The sequence below is a fragment of the Schistocerca gregaria genome, unplaced genomic scaffold (assembly GCF_023897955.1).
Source record: "Schistocerca gregaria isolate iqSchGreg1 unplaced genomic scaffold, iqSchGreg1.2 ptg000265l, whole genome shotgun sequence".
Classification (NCBI taxonomy): Eukaryota; Metazoa; Arthropoda; class Insecta; order Orthoptera; family Acrididae; genus Schistocerca; species Schistocerca gregaria.
This window is the reverse complement of record NW_026061767.1, coordinates 2,410,398-2,429,201: the sequence shown is the minus strand read 5'-3', so window position 1 is coordinate 2,429,201 and position 18,804 is coordinate 2,410,398. Positions and strand designations below refer to the sequence as shown.

General features: G+C 46.1%; 1 non-coding gene across 1 annotated transcript; it reads left to right on the top strand.

The window, feature by feature from the left end:
* The first annotated feature begins 15,225 nt into the window (after positions 1-15,225).
* Trnas-cga (transfer RNA serine (anticodon CGA)) lies at positions 15,226-15,300 on the top strand. The gene has a single exon. It is a non-coding gene; the product is annotated as a tRNA-Ser (tRNA).
* The last annotated feature ends 3,504 nt before the right edge of the window (positions 15,301-18,804 follow it).

The window sequence follows — 18,804 nt, the reverse complement described above, 5'->3', positions numbered from 1 at the left end:
ACTTCAGTTTTACTCGATGATTTGCCGTCTATTACTGCGAACTGCGACCTTCCTGCCAAGAAGAACAGGAAGTTGCTGTCTAGGAACAATCAGAGGTAGAGGAAGGGTTGATAAATACTCCTTGAATTGCAGACTAAACGTAAATAACGAAAATACATTTTTGGTAAAAATTTGTCAAAAATAATCGTTTGCCCTCCGTATTGGATTAGCTGTTTTGAATATTGAAAATCTGACTTCAGATTCGTTTTCAGCGACATTAAGAATATATATGTAACACTCAGTTCATGCAAATCGAAGTAATAATATAACTAAATGTTTTCCCTAAACTTTGAACACTTTTTTTTCGAGTAACGATTTTCTCAGAACGGCATGCAGTATAAATTAAAAGTGGTTCGATCTCTTAACTTCTACCTCTGACCCCTAAAAGTAAACACTTTTCTTAGGAACTTATAGCTATAATATGACATTTGTTAATATTAACTAATTTTTGTGTAGGCATAAGGAGTGAAACAAACCCCCCAAAATCGAACTCAAAGTTCGAATTAGCACTGTATCGTTAAATTTAAGGTTGTTTCATTGCGGTTAGGTATGCGCTCCCATAAATTTTATGTATTATCGACTGATGTTATCCATTTTCAATTTCAAAGAAATAATGTAGTATCAACTGATGTTACCCATTTTTGAATTCAGGTAACATCTCAGGTGCCACACTGCACGCACTCTACGTACTCCAGTCTCGCAGGCCCTTGATCAAATCATAATTACGGGCGCCATTTTTTATTGAAAATCTAAAATTAAGCTCATAGTATTATCACTCGTAATTCCCAAACAGATCCTTCGAATGTATTTTCATTGTCTCAAAAAAAATTTCAAATGTACCCTTTTTTGCTCATTTGTATGAGAACCTGGCCGTAACGCCGGAATAAAGTCACGAGATTTTTTTTCAGAGATGCTGTACGTTCGCGAGAAGACTTTCGTTCTGCGCGTGTCGAAGGACATTCCTCAGATATTACTGTGTGTGTGCTACTCAGTCGTGCCATTTAAGTGTACATCTTTGCATAGTTTTCCTTTCACGATGTAAACAGTGTTCCGCTTAGTTGCTAACTGGCCAGTGAGTGGTTCCGAAGGTATCGGATGTGCGGTGCGTTCGGTCTGCTAGGACAACAGCAGACTAGCGTGGTGCGATGGCAGAAGCAGACACTGAGGGAGCTAGCTGCTGGGACGCCAGCGAACAATTTATGCCAAGTAAGACGAAGAGGACTATTCTAAAATTACGAGCCGTCTCAAAAGTGTTTACCATTGGTAAATCTTGCAGTTGAGTCTGACAAAACTGGCAGTTTTGCCTACAGATACATTACAGAGAGAGATACAGGAAATCCCCCCACCCCCCTCAATGAATTTTTGGTTGTGATGACAGGCCGATTGGTAGTGTAGCCCGAGATCTAAGTTAGGTTGGAAGGTGGTAATTTGATTGAGAGTTGTTTACGCCAACGATTATGAATGCCGACTAAACGTTGTGCGAGCAGATTGCCCTGTAGCGTAGCCTAGTGTTTCCGCCCGCGCCACATTTAACACACATTCTCTAACTGTGTACAAAAGTCTCACAACAGCAACGATAACTACGTTTCTTGTGGGGGGAGGGTAGAGTCCACTATGTAACTTTCACTGCAAATTTTAGTAACCGCCGAAACTAACCGAAATAGAAGCGTAATTTTAACTATATTTCCTTTTGTGGGAAAATAATGGTTCTCCTCTTTCGGCAGCAACTGTAATATGTAGGCGACTTATTAGTTTTTTTTAAAACTATGAATCATGATTTCAATAGACGCAGTGCTTTTTTTACGTTACTTGATTTGTGGTCTATAGTAAACAATGCAACGAACTGGTAAATTCTTTAAAGTTTGACGTGTGTTACATAGACGACGTCTGCAATGTTCGTAAAGCCAAGTTTGCATATATTCTGTGTCTGTTTTTTTGGCCATGTACTGTATAATTAAGGGGAGGAGGATTATGTTCAAGGAGCAGTGTATTAGCAGTCTATGGAGAAATTGAGAATTTGGATCTAACGAACGGCATGCTCGGGCAGTTCGTGCTATTCTGTTGACCACTGTGTAATTGGGACACAGTGATTATGGCCTCTCCCTAGTAACCAGGGGACTCGGGTGCTAATCCTGGTCTGGCACAAATTTTCAAGTGCCCATTGACTAAAGTCTGTGCCCATTGTCAGCTAATGTCATTGTTTCGGTGTTAAATTGTATTTTGTTTACGATACGTAGTTTAGCTTTTTCATGGATAACAGCTTTGAAAAGCGTATAGGTTATATTGATATTCTCTCGTCGTTAGTCCAAGGCAACTATAGCGATTTATAAACACAGCTGTAGTTCGTATTAAGCCTACATACGTAATTGTGTCCTGTTTTTCTTTACCAAGAATTACTTCGTAAGTAATTCCCCTGTAGTGGTATTTTGTTTTAGTATTTTGTTTAAATATTTATAGACTGCAGGCTTGGATGAAATATGAAACACATGTCCGAAGTTCTTGTTGATTCTGCAGATACTGTTTCATCCGTACTAGGGGCCAAAACATTTCATCTAATACAGAAGGACACAATTTGTCTCGAGATTTAGCAATTTTTCGTAATAGTTGCCTTGCTTCGATATATTTTTCTCTAATTCTTGTTTGGATTTAATCTTAAAACACACTAACTCTTCCACCAGTTATTCGATATGTGGTTTCATACCTTTCGTAGCCTAGAGTTCCTAAACGGTCGATAATATTAATAATTTCCTTTCTCAATTTTATTTTCTGTAAAATCTCCTGTTTATGGTTATTGCTAACGTGTTTCACGTTCTCACTTTTATTATTTTTATTTTTCTAGTTTTGTGACTGGTAGCCAAATGTTCTTTGAATCTGGTTTTTAATTCTGAAATAGTAACAGATGAAGGTCAAGAGAAGATTGCGATATATTTGAGGAGAGTGGCTTGGAGATTTTCTATAATAGACGTACACAGGTCATGGGGATCCTTACCTATATAAATTTACTTCGAGTGTGATGTAGCCCATTCTCTTGTCATGATCTCGGCCGTACCGTAGCACATTGTCTCGGTTAGGTTGGAGATTTCTGTTGAGAGTTGCCGAAGTCAACGAAAGTGATTACAAAGTAAAGACTGTGCTAACAGAACGATCTGTAGCGTAGTCCAACACGTTCTTTCTGTCCTTTTAAAGCCTCTTTTAATTAAAAATAACTAAAGCTGCAAGATACAATCACAAAAACTGTGTTACGTAATAGAGTAATCCCAGACTATTGTTGTGTAAGTTGTGTGCGTACAGTATTTTTTTTTTGTCAGTGAATATACATTTTTTTACTCATTTGCTGGGTTTCAGTTTTCCCCTTTAACGGCAAAAAACCTTTTCCTGTGAAGGGCCCATTAGCTTGTCGGTTATATTTGTGACTTTCTCGACGGTCAGTAATTTCGTGATAGTCCATCCACTGGCGTCATTGTTAACATCGAATATAGATTTAAGTATTAGGAAGGCTAATATGAAGCTAATGCATGAGTAGGTCTAACAATTAATAAAAATAGAAATGTGGGTAAGATACTACAAACATCATAGTGAACGCATTGTTGTGGCCAAGATAGCCACGAATCCCACGCCTACCAAAGTCGTAAAAGTAGTCCGCAGATGATTATGAAACTGATGGAATGTGTGATGAGATAAAAGAAATCATTCAGATAGTGATGGGAGATGAAAATTTAATATTAATGGGTGACTGGAATTCGACAGTAGGAAATGGAAGAAAAGGAAACGTAGTAGGTGAATATGGAATGGGGGTAAAAAATGAAAGAGGAAGCCGCCTGGTAGGTTTTTTCCCAGAGCATAACTTAATCATAGCTAACACTTGGTTCAAAAATCATAAAAGACCTGGAGATACTGCAATATTTCATATAGATTATATAATGCTAAGACAGAGATTTAGGAACCAGATTTTAAATTGTATGACATTTCCAGGGGCAAATGTGGTCTCTGATCACAGTATATTGATTATGAACTGTAGATAAAAACTGAAGAAACTGGAAAAAGGTGGGAATTTAAGGAGATGGGACCCGAAAGAACTGACAGAATCAGAAGTTGTACAGTGTTTCAGGAAGAGCATTAGGGAACGATCTACAGGAATGGGGGAAAGTAATACAGTGTGATGGGGGATCTGAGTGGTGTACTGTCAAGGGGGAGGGGGTTCCTCAGGGATCAGTGTTGGGGCCGCTCCTGTTCCTTATTTATATAAATGATATGCCCTCAAGTATTACGGGTAACTCAAAAATATTTCTGTTTGCTGATGACACTAGCTTGGTAGTAAAGGATGTTGTGTGCAACATTGACTCCGTTTCAAGTAGTGCAGTACATGACCTCAGTCAATGGCTTATAGAAAATAAACTAACGTTAAATCACAGTAAGATTCAGTTTTTACAGTTTCTAACACACAATTCAACAAAACCTGACGTTTTAATCTCACAGCATGGGCATATGATTAGTGATACTAAACGGTTCAAATTCCTAGGTGTTCAAATAAATAGTAAGGTGTTGTGGAAAGCCCACGTTCAGGATCTTGCTCAAAGACTTAATACTGCCATTTTCACTATTCGAACGGTACCGAAAGTGAGTGATACTTCGACAAGTAAATTAGTCTACTTTGCCTATTTCCATTCACTTATGTCATATGGTATTATGTTTTTGGGTAACTCTTCCCATTCTAGAAGGATATTTTTGGCTCAGAAACTGGAGGTTCGGGCAAAAAGTGGTGTGAGTTCACGAACCACTTGTCGACCTCTGTTCAGGGAGTCTGGGTATTTTGACCTTGGCCTCTCAATATGTATATTCCTTATTGTCGTTTCTTGTTACCAATATTAGTTTATTTCCAACAATAAGCAGCTTTCACTCGGTTAATACTCGGCAGAAGTCAAACTCCCATTTGGTTCGGACTTCCTTAATTCTTGTGCAAAAATGTGTGCAGTATACTGCTGCATCCATTTTCAATAAGCTGCCACTCGAATTCAAAAATCTTTGCAGTAATCCACGCGCTTTCAAATCGAAACTGGAGTGTTTCCTCATGGGTCACTCCTTTTATCCTGTCAAGGAGTTAATTGAAAAATTAAGCTGATTCTCATTGTACTGCTGATAGCGTTTGCTTAAACTTATGGACTGATTTTCTCTCAGGTTCATGAACATGTATTTTTATCTGTTATTACTTTTATGTTGTAAGTTCATGTGTCGCCCTAACCGCCGTCTGCTTCACGTCTGCTGTTCAGCGAGCTACCTTAATTTAAGTATTAACTGTATTTTTCTTACTTGTCACTTCTTCTTCCGTGTGTTTTTGCTTTTAGGAAGCTTTAATTGTCGAGTGCTAGTAATAGAGTTACATAGATTTCATGTTTGTTTTGAATACAGTCAGAGAGAGTCCTTGTAGTCAGCCATAGTGCCAGTAATGCTAGTGTTTGTTTTGAATACAGTCCAGAGACAGGTAGTACTATTTTCATTGTTTTCTACAAGAAGTCGTTAGCAATCACAGTTTAGTCAGTAATCAGCCACCTTTAGTGAATTAGCAGTCTACTTAAAAGTTGAAACATCCTGGCAGATTAAAACTGTGTGCCCGACCGAGACTCGAACTCGGGACCTTTGCCTTTCGCGGGCAAGTGCTCTACCAACTGAGCTACCGAAGCACGACTCACGTCCGGTACTCACAGCTTTACTTCTGCCAGTATCCGTCTCCTACCTTCCAAACTTTACAGAAGCTCTTCTGCGAAACGTGCAGAACTAGCACTCCTGAAAGAAAGGATACTGCGGAGACATGGCTTAGCCACAGCCTGGGGGATGTTTCCAGAATGAGATTTTCACTCTGCAGCGGAGTGTGCGCTGATATGAAACTTCCTGGCAGATTAAAACTGTGTGCCCGACCGAGACTCGAACTCGGGACCTTTGCCTTTCGCGGGCAAGTGCTCTACCAACTGAGCTACCGAAGCACGACTCACGTCCGGTACTCACAGCTTTACTTCTGCCAGTATCCGTCTCCTACCTTCCAAACTTTACAGAAGCTCTTCTGCGAAACGTGCAGAACTAGCACTCCTGAAAGAAAGGATACTGCGGAGACATGGCTTAGCCACAGCCTGGGGGATGTTTCCAGAATGAGATTTTCACTCTGCAGCGGAGTGTGCGCTGATATGAAACTTCCTGGCAGATTAAAACTGTGTGCCCGACCGAGACTCGAACTCGGGACCTTTGCCTTTCGCGGGCAAGTGCTCTACCAACTGAGCTACCGAAGCACGACTCACGTCCGGTACTCACAGCTTTACTTCTGCCAGTATCCGTCTCCTACCTTCCAAACTTTACAGAAGCTCTTCTGCGAAACGTGCAGAACTAGCACTCCTGAAAGAAAGGATACTGCGGAGACATGGCTTAGCCACAGCCTGGGGGATGTTTCGAGAATGAGATTTTCACTCTGCAGCGGAGTGTGCGCTGATATGAAACTTCCTGGCAGATTAAAACTGTGTGCCCGACCGAGACTCGAACTCGGGACCTTTGCCTTTCGCGGGCAAGTGCTCTACCAACTGAGCTACCGAAGCACGACTCACGTCCGGTACTCACAGCTTTACTTCTGCCAGTATCCGTCTCCTACCTTCCAAACTTTACAGAAGCTCTTCTGCGAAACGTGCAGAACTAGCACTCCTGAAAGAAAGGATACTGCGGAGACATGGCTTAGCCACAGCCTGGGGGATGTTTCCAGAATGAGATTTTCACTCTGCAGCGGAGTGTGCACTGATATGAAACTTCCTGGCAGATTAAAACTGTGTGCCCGACCGAGACTCGAACTCGGGACCTTTGCCTTTCGCGGGCAAGTGCTCTACCAACTGAGCTACCGAAGCACGACTCACGTCCGGTACTCACAGCTTTACTTCTGCCAGTATCCGTCTCCTACCTTCCAAACTTTACAGAAGCTCTTCTGCGAAACGTGCAGAACTAGCACTCCTGAAAGAAAGGATACTGCGGAGACATGGCTTAGCCACAGCCTGGGGGATGTTTCCAGAATGAGATTTTCACTCTGCAGCGGAGTGTGCGCTGATATGAAACTTCCTGGCAGATTAAAACTGTGTGCCCGACCGAGACTCGAACTCGGGACCTTTGCCTTTCGCGGGCAAGTGCTCTACCAACTGAGCTACCGAAGCACGACTCACATCCGGTACTCACAGCTTTACTTCTGCCAGTATCCGTCTCCTACCTTCCAAACTTTACAGAAGCTCTTCTGCGAAACGTGCAGAACTAGCACTCCTGAAAGAAAGGATACTGCGGAGACATGGCTTAGCCACAGCCTGGGGGATGTTTCCAGAATGAGATTTTCACTCTGCAGCGGAGTGTGCGCTGATATGAAACTTCCTGGCAGATTAAAACTGTGTGCCCCACCGAGACTCGAACTCGGGACCTTTGCCTTTCGTGGGCAAGTGCTCTACCAACTGAGCTACCGAAGCACGACTCACGTCCGGTACTCACAGCTTTACTTCTGCCAGTATCCGTCTCCTACCTTCCAAACTTTACAGAAGCTCTTCTGCGAAATGTGCAGAACTAGCACTCCTGAAAGAAAGGATACTGCGGAGACATGGCTTAGCCACAGCCTGGGGGATGTTTCCAGAATGAGATTTTCACTCTGCAGCGGAGTGTGCGCTGATATGAAACTTCCTGGCAGATTAAAACTGTGTGCCCGACCGAGACTCGAACTCGGGACCTTTGCCTTTCGCGGGCAAGTGCTCTACCAACTGAGCTACCGAAGCACGACTCACGTCCGGTACTCACAGCTTTACTTCTGCCAGTATCCGTCTCCTACCTTCCAAACTTTACAGAAGCTCTTCTGCGAAACGTGCAGAACTAGCACTCCTGAAAGAAAGGATACTGCGGAGACATGGCTTAGCCACAGCCTGGGGGATGTTTCCAGAATGAGATTTTCACTCTGCAGCGGAGTGTGCGCTGATATGAAACTTCCTGGCAGATTAAAACTGTGTGCCCGACCGAGACTCGAACTCGGGACCTTTGCCTTTCGCGGGCAAGTGCTCTACCAACTGAGCTACCGAAGCACGACTCACGTCCGGTACTCACAGCTTTACTTCTGCCAGTATCCGTCTCCTACCTTCCAAACTTTACAGAAGCTCTTCTGCGAAACGTGCAGAACTAGCACTCCTGAAAGAAAGGATACTGCGGAGACATGGCTTAGCCACAGCCTGGGGGATGTTTCCAGAATGAGATTTTCACTCTGCAGCGGAGTGTGCGCTGATATGAAACTTCCTGGCAGATTAAAACTGTGTGCCCGACCGAGACTCGAACTCGGGACCTTTGCCTTTCGCGGGCAAGTGCTCTACCAACTGAGCTACCGAAGCACGACTCACGTCCGGTTCTCACAGCTTTACTTCTGCCAGTATCCGTCTCCTACCTTCCAAACTTTACAGAAGCTCTTCTGCGAAACGTGCAGAACTAGCACTCCTGAAAGAAAGGATACTGCGGAGACATGGCTTAGCCACAGCCTGGGGGATGTTTCCAGAATGAGATTTTCACTCTGCAGCGGAGTGTGCGCTGATATGAAACTTCCTGGCAGATTAAAACTGTGTGCCCGACCGAGACTCGAACTCGGGACCTTTGCCTTTCGCGGGCAAGTGCTCTACCAACTGAGCTACCGAAGCACGACTCACGTCCGGTACTCACAGCTTTACTTCTGCCAGTATCCGTCTCCTACCTTCCAAACTTTACAGAAGCTCTTCTGCAAAACGTGCAGAACTAGCACTCCTGAAAGAAAGGATACTGCGGAGACATGGCTTAGCCACAGCCTGGGGGATGTTTCCAGAATGAGATTTTCACTCTGCAGCGGAGTGTGCGCTGATATGAAACTTCCTGGCAGATTAAAACTGTGTGCCCGACCGAGACTCGAACTCGGGACCTTTGCCTTTCGCGGGCAAGTGCTCTACCAACTGAGCTACCGAAGCACGACTCACGTCCAGTACTCACAGCTTTACTTCTGCCAGTATCCGTCTCCTACCTTCCAAACTTTACAGAAGCTCTTCTGCGAAACGTGCAGAACTAGCACTCCTGAAAGAAAGGATACTGCGGAGACATGGCTTAGCCACAGCCTGGGGGATGTTTCCAGAATGAGATTTTCACTCTGCAGCGGAGTGTGCGCTGATATGAAACTTCCTGGCAGATTAAAACTGTGTGCCCGACCGAGACTCGAACTCGGGACCTTTGCCTTTCGCGGGCAAGTGCTCTACCAACTGAGCTACCGAAGCACGACTCACATCCGGTACTCACAGCTTTACTTCTGCCAGTATCCGTCTCCTACCTTCCAAACTTTACAGAAGCTCTTCTGCGAAACGTGCAGAACTAGCACTCCTGAAAGAAAGGATACTGCTGAGACATGGCTTAGCCACAGCCTGGGGGATGTTTCCAGAATGAGATTTTCACTCTGCAGCGGAGTGTGCGCTGATATGAAACTTCCTGGCAGATTAAAACTGTGTGCCCGACCGAGACTCGAACTCGGGACCTTTGCCTTTCGCGGGCAAGTGCTCTACCAACTGAGCTACCGAAGCACGACTCACGTCCGGTACTCACAGCTTTACTTCTGCCAGTATCCGTCTCCTACCTTCCAAACTTTACAGAAGCTCTTCTGCAAAACGTGCAGAACTAGCACTCCTGAAAGAAAGGATACTGCGGAGACATGGCTTAGCCACAGCCTGGGGGATGTTTCCAGAATGAGATTTTCACTCTGCAGCGGAGTGTGCGCTGATATGAAACTTCCTGGCAGATTAAAACTGTGTGCCCGACCGAGACTCGAACTCGGGACCTTTGCCTTTCGCGGGCAAGTGCTCTACCAACTGAGCTACCGAAGCACGACTCACGTCCGGTACTCACAGCTTTACTTCTGCCAGTATCCGTCTCCTACCTTCCAAACTTTACAGAAGCTCTTCTGCGAAACGTGCAGAACTAGCACTCCTGAAAGAAAGGATACTGCGGAGACATGGCTTAGCCACAGCCTGGGGGATGTTTCCAGAATGAGATTTTCACTCTGCAGCGGAGTGTGCGCTGATATGAAACTTCCTGGCAGATTAAAACTGTGTGCCCGTCCGAGACTCGAACTCGGGACCTTTGCCTTTCGCGGGCAAGTGCTCTACCAACTGAGCTACCGAAGCACGACTCACGTCCGGTACTCACAGCTTTACTTCTGCCAGTATCCGTCTCCTACCTTCCAAACTTTACAGAAGCTCTTCTGCGAAACGTGCAGAACTAGCACTCCTGAAAGAAAGGATACTGCTGAGACATGGCTTAGCCACAGCCTGGGGGATGTTTCCAGAATGAGATTTTCACTCTGCAGCGGAGTGTGCGCTGATATGAAACTTCCTGGCAGATTAAAACTGTGTGCCCGACCGAGACTCGAACTCGGGACCTTTGCCTTTCGCGGGCAAGTGCTCTACCAACTGAGCTACCGAAGCACGACTCACGTCCGGTACTCACAGCTTTACTTCTGCCAGTATCCGTCTCCTACCTTCCAAACTTTACAGAAGCTCTTCTGCGAAACGTGCAGAACTAGCACTCCTGAAAGAAAGGATACTGCGGAGACATGGCTTAGCCACAGCCTGGGGGATGTTTCCAGAATGAGATTTTCACTCTGCAGCGGAGTGTGCGCTGATATGAAACTTCCTGGCAGATTAAAACTGTGTGCCCGACCGAGACTCGAACTCGGGACCTTTGCCTTTCGCGGGCAAGTGCTCTACCAACTGAGCTACCGAAGCACGACTCACGTCCGGTTCTCACAGCTTTACTTCTGCCAGTATCCGTCTCCTACCTTCCAAACTTTACAGAAGCTCTTCTGCGAAACGTGCAGAACTAGCACTCCTGAAAGAAAGGATACTGCGGAGACATGGCTTAGCCACAGCCTGGGGGATGTTTCCAGAATGAGATTTTCACTCTGCAGCGGAGTGTGCGCTGATATGAAACTTCCTGGCAGATTAAAACTGTGTGCCCGACCGAGACTCGAACTCGGGACCTTTGCCTTTCGCGGGCAAGTGCTCTACCAACTGAGCTACCGAAGCACGACTCACGTCCGGTACTCACAGCTTTACTTCTGCCAGTATCCGTCTCCTACCTTCCAAACTTTACAGAAGCTCTTCTGCAAAACGTGCAGAACTAGCACTCCTGAAAGAAAGGATACTGCGGAGACATGGCTTAGCCACAGCCTGGGGGATGTTTCCAGAATGAGATTTTCACTCTGCAGCGGAGTGTGCGCTGATATGAAACTTCCTGGCAGATTAAAACTGTGTGCCCGACCGAGACTCGAACTCGGGACCTTTGCCTTTCGCGGGCAAGTGCTCTACCAACTGAGCTACCGAAGCACGACTCACGTCCGGTACTCACAGCTTTACTTCTGCCAGTATCCGTCTCCTACCTTCCAAACTTTACAGAAGCTCTTCTGCGAAACGTGCAGAACTAGCACTCCTGAAAGAAAGGATACTGCGGAGACATGGCTTAGCCACAGCCTGGGGGATGTTTCCAGAATGAGATTTTCACTCTGCAGCGGAGTGTGCGCTGATATGAAACTTCCTGGCAGATTAAAACTGTGTGCCCGACCGAGACTCGAACTCGGGACCTTTGCCTTTCGCGGGCAAGTGCTCTACCAACTGAGCTACCGAAGCACGACTCACGTCCGGTACTCACAGCTTTACTTCTGCCAGTATCCGTCTCCTACCTTCCAAATTTTACAGAAGCTCTTCTGCGAAACGTGCAGAACTAGCACTCCTGAAAGAAAGGATACTGCTGAGACATGGCTTAGCCACAGCCTGGGGGATGTTTCCAGAATGAGATTTTCACTCTGCAGCGGAGTGTGCGCTGATATGAAACTTCCTGGCAGATTAAAACTGTGTGCCCGACCGAGACTCGAACTCGGGACCTTTGCCTTTCGCGGGCAAGTGCTCTACCAACTGAGCTACCGAAGCACGACTCACGTCCGGTACTCACAGCTTTACCTCTGCCAGTATCCGTCTCCTACCTTCCAAACTTTACAGAAGCTCTTCTGCGAAACGTGCAGAACTAGCACTCCTGAAAGAAAGGATACTGCGGAGACATGGCTTAGCCACAGCCTGGGGGATGTTTCCAGAATGAGATTTTCACTCTGCAGCGGAGTGTGCGCTGATATGAAACTTCCTGGCAGATTAAAACTGTGTGCCCGACCGAGACTCGAACTCGGGACCTTTGCCTTTCGCGGGCAAGTGCTCTACCAACTGAGCTACCGAAGCACGACTCACGTCCGGTACTCACAGCTTTACTTCTGCCAGTATCCGTCTCCTACCTTCCAAACTTTACAGAAGCTCTTCTGCAAAACGTGCAGAACTAGCACTCCTGAAAAAAAGGATACTGCGGAGACATGGCTTAGCCACAGCCTGGGGGATGTTTCCAGAATGAGATTTTCACTCTGCAGCGGAGTGTGCGCTGATATGAAACTTCCTGGCAGATTAAAACTGTGTGCCCGACCGAGACTCGAACTCGGGACCTTTGCCTTTCGCGGGCAAGTGCTCTACCAACTGAGCTACCGAAGCACGACTCACGTCCGGTACTCACAGCTTTACTTCTGCCAGTATCCGTCTCCTACCTTCCAAACTTTACAGAAGCTCTTCTGCGAAATGTGCAGAACTAGCACTCCTGAAAGAAAGGATACTGCGGAGACATGGCTTAGCCACAGCCTGGGGGATGTTTCGAGAATGAGATTTTCACTCTGCAGCGGAGTGTGCACTGATATGAAATTCCTGGCAGATTAAAACTGTGTGCCCGACCGAGACTCGAACTCGGGACCTTTGCCTTTCGCGGGCAAGTGCTCTACCAACTGAGCTACCGAAGCACGACTCACGTCCGGTACTCACAGCTTTACTTCTGCCAGTATCCGTCTCCTACCTTCCAAACTTTACAGAAGCTCTTCTGCGAAACGTGCAGAACTAGCACTCCTGAAAGAAAGGATACTGCGGAGACATGGCTTAGCCACAGCCTGGGGGATGTTTCCAGAATGAGATTTTCACTCTGCAGCGGAGTGTGCGCTGATATGAAACTTCCTGGCAGATTAAACTGTGTGCCCCACCGAGACTCGAACTCGGGACCTTTGCCTTTCGCGGGCAAGTGCTCTACCAACTGAGCTACTGAAGCACGACTCACGTCCGGTACTCACAGCTTTACTTCTGCCAGTATCCGTCTCCTACCTTCCAAACTTTACAGAAGCTCTTCTGCGAAACGTGCAGAACTAGCACTCCTGAAAGAAAGGATACTGCGGAGACATGGCTTAGCCACAGCCTGGGGGATATTTCCAGAATGAGATTTTCACTCTGCAGCGGAGTGTGCGCTGATATGAAACTTCCTGGCAGATTAAAACTGTGTGCCCGACCGAGACTCGAACTCGGGACCTTTGCCTTTCGCGGGCAAGTGCTCTACCAACTGAGCTACCGAAGCACGACTCACGTCCGGTACTCACAGCTTTACTTCTGCCAGTATCCGTCTCCTACCTTCCAAACTTTACAGAAGCTCTTCTGCGAAACGTGCAGAACTAGCACTCCTGAAAGAAAGGATACTGCTGAGACATGGCTTAGCCACAGCCTGGGGGATGTTTCCAGAATGAGATTTTCACTCTGCAGCGGAGTGTGCGCTGATATGAAACTTCCTGGCAGATTAAAACTGTGTGCCCGACCGAGACTCGAACTCGGGACCTTTGCCTTTCGCGGGCAAGTGCTCTACCAACTGAGCTACCGAAGCACGACTCACGTCCGGTACTCACAGCTTTACCTCTGCCAGTATCCGTCTCCTACCTTCCAAACTTTACAGAAGCTCTTCTGCGAAACGTGCAGAACTAGCACTCCTGAAAGAAAGGATACTGCGGAGACATGGCTTAGCCACAGCCTGGGGGATGTTTCCAGAATGAGATTTTCACTCTGCAGCGGAGTGTGCGCTGATATGAAACTTCCTGGCAGATTAAAACTGTGTGCCCGACCGAGACTCGAACTCGGGACCTTTGCCTTTCGCGGGCAAGTGCTCTACCAACTGAGCTACCGAAGCACGACTCACGTCCGGTACTCACAGCTTTACTTCTGCCAGTATCCGTCTCCTACCTTCCAAACTTTACAGAAGCTCTTCTGCAAAACGTGCAGAACTAGCACTCCTGAAAGAAAGGATACTGCGGAGACATGGCTTAGCCACAGCCTGGGGGATGTTTCGAGAATGAGATTTTCACTCTGCAGCGGAGTGTGCGCTGATATGAAACTTTCTGGCAGATTAAAACTGTGTGCCCGACCGAGACTCGAACTCGGGACCTTTGCCTTTCGCGGGCAAGTGCTCTACCAACTGAGCTACCGAAGCACGACTCACGTCCGGTACTCACAGCTTTACTTCTGCCAGTATCCGTCTCCTACCTTCCAAACTTTACAGAAGCTCTTCTGCGAAATGTGCAGAACTAGCACTCCTGAAAGAAAGGATACTGCGGAGACATGGCTTAGCCACAGCCTGGGGGATGTTTCGAGAATGAGATTTTCACTCTGCAGCGGAGTGTGCACTGATATGAAACTTCCTGGCAGATTAAAACTGTGTGCCCGACCGAGACTCGAACTCGGGACCTTTGCCTTTCGCGGGCAAGTGCTCTACCAACTGAGCTACCGAAGCACGACTCACGTCCGGTACTCACAGCTTTACTTCTGCCAGTATCCGTCTCCTACCTTCCAAACTTTACAGAAGCTCTTCTGCGAAACGTGCAGAACTAGCACTCCTGAAAGAAAGGATACTGCGGAGACATGGCTTAGCCACAGCCTGGGGGATGTTTCCAGAATGAGATTTTCACTCTGCAGCGGAGTGTGCGCTGATATGAAACTTCCTGGCAGATTAAAACTGTGTGCCCGACCACTTGCCCGCGAAAGGCAAAGGTCCCGAGTTCGAGTCTCGGTCGGGCACACAGTTTTAATCTGCCAGGAAGTTTCATATCAGCGCACACTCCGCTGCAGAGTGAAAATCTCATTCTGGAAACATCCCCCAGGCTGTGGCTAAGCCATGTCTCCGCAGTATCCTTTCTTTCAGGAGTGCTAGTTCTGCACGTTTCGCAGAAGAGCTTCTGTAAAGTTTGGAAGGTAGGAGACGGATACTGGCAGAAGTAAAGCTGTGAGTACCGGACGTGAGTCGTGCTTCGGTAGCTCAGTTGGTAGAGCACTTGCCCGCGAAAGGCAAAGGTCCCGAGTTCGAGTCTCGGTCGGGCATACAGTTTTAATCTGCCAGGAAGTTTCATATCAGCGCACACTCCGCTGCAGAGTGAAAATCTCATTCTGGATACTTAAAAGTTGATTAAGTCTCTTCGGTAAATTGATTCCTTAGGATGGATAGGATGTGTGACTGCTGTGTACGGACGCTGGCCACTCTTCGCGAACAGCTGAGCGTGTTGATGGCCGCGGTCAGCCATCTTCAGGCTGCTGCCTCGGAGTGTAGCGGCAGTGGGGAGTCTGGTGCGTCGCATGGTGCACCTCAGGTGTTAGATGCTTCACCCACTGTCCCTGCTGTCAAGACATCTTCGCGGGTACCGGGCACAGTTGGGTCAATGTGGAGGCTGGCCGTGTGGCATCGCCCGCTCTGCCTGTGAATGGACATGTGGCTGCTCCTTCAGCAAGGTCCGAGCAGGCACACGGGGGGGGGAGTTTATTAGTTATTGGGAGCTCCAACGTTAGGCTGGTGATGGAGCCCCTTAGGGAAATAGCGGAAAGGTCGGGGAAGAAGGCCAGTGTTCACTCTGTCTGCTTGCCGGGGGGTCTCATTCGAGATGTGGAGGGGGCCCTACTGGCGGCGATAGAGAGCACTGGGTGCACCCGACTGCAAATTGTTGCTGATGTCGGCACCAATGACTCCTGCCGTCTGGGTTCAGAGGTCATCCTCACTTCGTACAGGCGGTTGGCGGATTTTATGAAGGCAGAAAGCCTCGCTCGCGGGGTGGAATCAGAGCTAACTATTTGTAGTATCGTTCCCAGAACCGATCGCGGTCCTCTGGTTTGGAGCCGAGTGGAAGGCTTAAACCAGAGGCTCAGAAGATTCTTCGGAGAGCTGGGGTGCAAATTTCTCGACCTCCACAATAGGGTGCAGAAATGTAGGGTCCCCCTGAATAGGTCAGGCATGCACTACACGCCGGAAGCGGCTACGAGGGTAGCGGAGTACGTGTGGAGTGCACATGGGGTATTTTTTAGGTTAGAGAATTCCCTCTCTAGACCCGACAAGACGCCTCCTGAGACGCGGCAAGGCAGGAGTAGGCAAAATGCAACAGGGAATAACAATATTAATGTGCTAATAGTAAACTGACTACGAGACAAGAAAAAATGTATTCATAGGTGAAAGCTCAAAGCTACGGGTAAAATGTCCCTAGGCTTATCGTCTCAAAGAAGAGATGGCACAGAGAAACAAGTGGGCATGTCTTACATAGCAAGCAGCCATTTAAACCGACATTTAGGACCTTCAAATAAGGATTTGGACTAAAATACTTTCATATTCGCACTAAGTGTAAATAAAACTGGTACAATCACCAATAAACAAAATTATTTTCATTGTTTTCGGGGTTCCTTTTGCCTTTCGGAATAAATATATTGCGAATCAGTAGTTAACATGCCTGGTTCCCCAAACAGGAGACGACTAGAAACTTCCGAAATGTGGTGGTGTAGAAGAATGCTAAAAAAGCTTTGATCGAATAGCTGAAGGGGAGATACGAAATCAGATTAGGGAGCAGAGAAATTAATGGCACAAATTGACAAAAAGAAGCGATCGTGGGTAAATGTCATATTTCGATTCCACCCATCCACTGTGACCCATGACGTTCTGCATGACGTTGATTAGTTGCATTTCGAAGGATACCAGTGGCCTTATTAAATGTTAACTGTGATTGCCTTCGTTTCTAGAACAATTTATAATGTTCGTTAACTATGATTTTTTTTCGGAATATATCGTGATGAACTCTGGGAGGAACCACTGAACACAGCTTAAATTGTCGTTGAAGAAACGAGTAGTGATTGTATTTTTATCTTTCTTATCCGACACGTTGGGGTATCCAAGGTATAATGGGGTACACAGTTGAAAACTTTGATTAAATGTACAAAATTGATAAATAAGAGAGCTACAAATTTTTATATGAACACATTATGATGTATTAATCAGAAAAATACAAGAACATTGCCATAAAATAAAACAACAATATTTTCTGACTCAAAAACAGAAATTTATATCATTTGCACGCGGTAGAATGGGGTGGTAAATACAAGTGATTACAAAAACGTATAAAATTATCGGAAATGCAGAAAATATTGGCTTGCTCGGAATTTTTTTTAGTTCAAAGTGAGTATTAATGTCAAACTACAGTTTTCATGTATCGTATCCTTTTCTTGAGGCTGTTTACAAAATTCACCCACGGGGAGACACTCATCATCTTCGCTATCTATTCCTGCACAAGAATCGTGTGTCCATTTTTTGCACGTGGAACAAGCTACCCAACCTCCAACTGATTTTGAATATAACCCACCACAATATACACATTGACAGTCAGAACTTTCCTCGTAATCACTCTCGTTAGTATTGTATTCTCTCTCCTTTTTTCCATTTACCTTCAGATTCTTTCTCTCTTTTTTGAGTTCTTAACTTTATTCTCTTTCGCAAAAAGTTTTCTGTTTGCTCTTTCTTCTTTGTCAAAGTTCTTTTTTCTGTTTCTCCCATTAATGACTTTTAACTCTTTTTTTGTACGGCGAATCAGTTAAAACAACGTTCTTCCCCATTTTCAGTCTCGCTCTTTTCTTGCTTTCGTTAACTTTTGACAAGAAAATCAGAATCTCAGGTGAAATATGAAATGAGGAGGTTGTGTTGTCAGTTGTCATCCAAGAGCACCCAAGATTAGAACAATTAGCCCCAATAACTTTGTTATTCTTAGGCGGCAGTTCATTGTAACAAATAGCTGAAACCTCGTCCGCTTGATTATCCAGCCCGTTTGAGTCGTCTTTTTCAGCTGGTGTGCTAGGTGGAGGCAATTACAATTGTTCAGATATAATAACCCCTTTATCTGACGGCCTATCACGTCCGCTGTCAGTTGTGTGTGCCGGGAGGAAGTGTGCGTCGTGAATATGGATGGGTCCGTGGGCCATATTGCAGTAGCTTCAAACCTTTAATAGCGGTTTTCATTTTTGCGCTTTAGACGAAAGCTGAACCAAAAAGCGTTGAAATTTGAAAGACAGTTACGACTTTCCCTGCGTGGCTTCGCAGCCATTTTCGAAGCTGATCACTATAACGAGGATTTATAAAACAAACATCAAGCGTCTGAAGTCTGTGAGAGCAACGTGGTGGTGAAGAAACGCCACTCTCCCTCGCGTTGTCCATAACGTCATTGTTCGTGGTATGAGCTGAGTGGCCATCTGATATAAGGAGAACTGGGACGTGCTTTGATGCCTTAGAAAATACCACAAATTGTGGAAACCATACAAAGAATGACTCTGTGGCCATCAATGCGGTGCTGTGGACCTCAGCGCAACCTCCTGCTGCCAGTCCTAACTCAAATTCTTTCTGCTTCTTCTTTCGTGGAAAAATAATCGTAGGAGGAATGTCAGCTCCGCTTGCTGAAGTACTAATGAGGCTGGTTGCAGTTTCGCCCCTTTTTGCAGAGGTTAACGATCGCACTGGACGGTTCCCTTTGCAAGCTGCGATGTTCGATTGGTTTTTAGCATTAACCGAGACGCCTGTTCCATCACA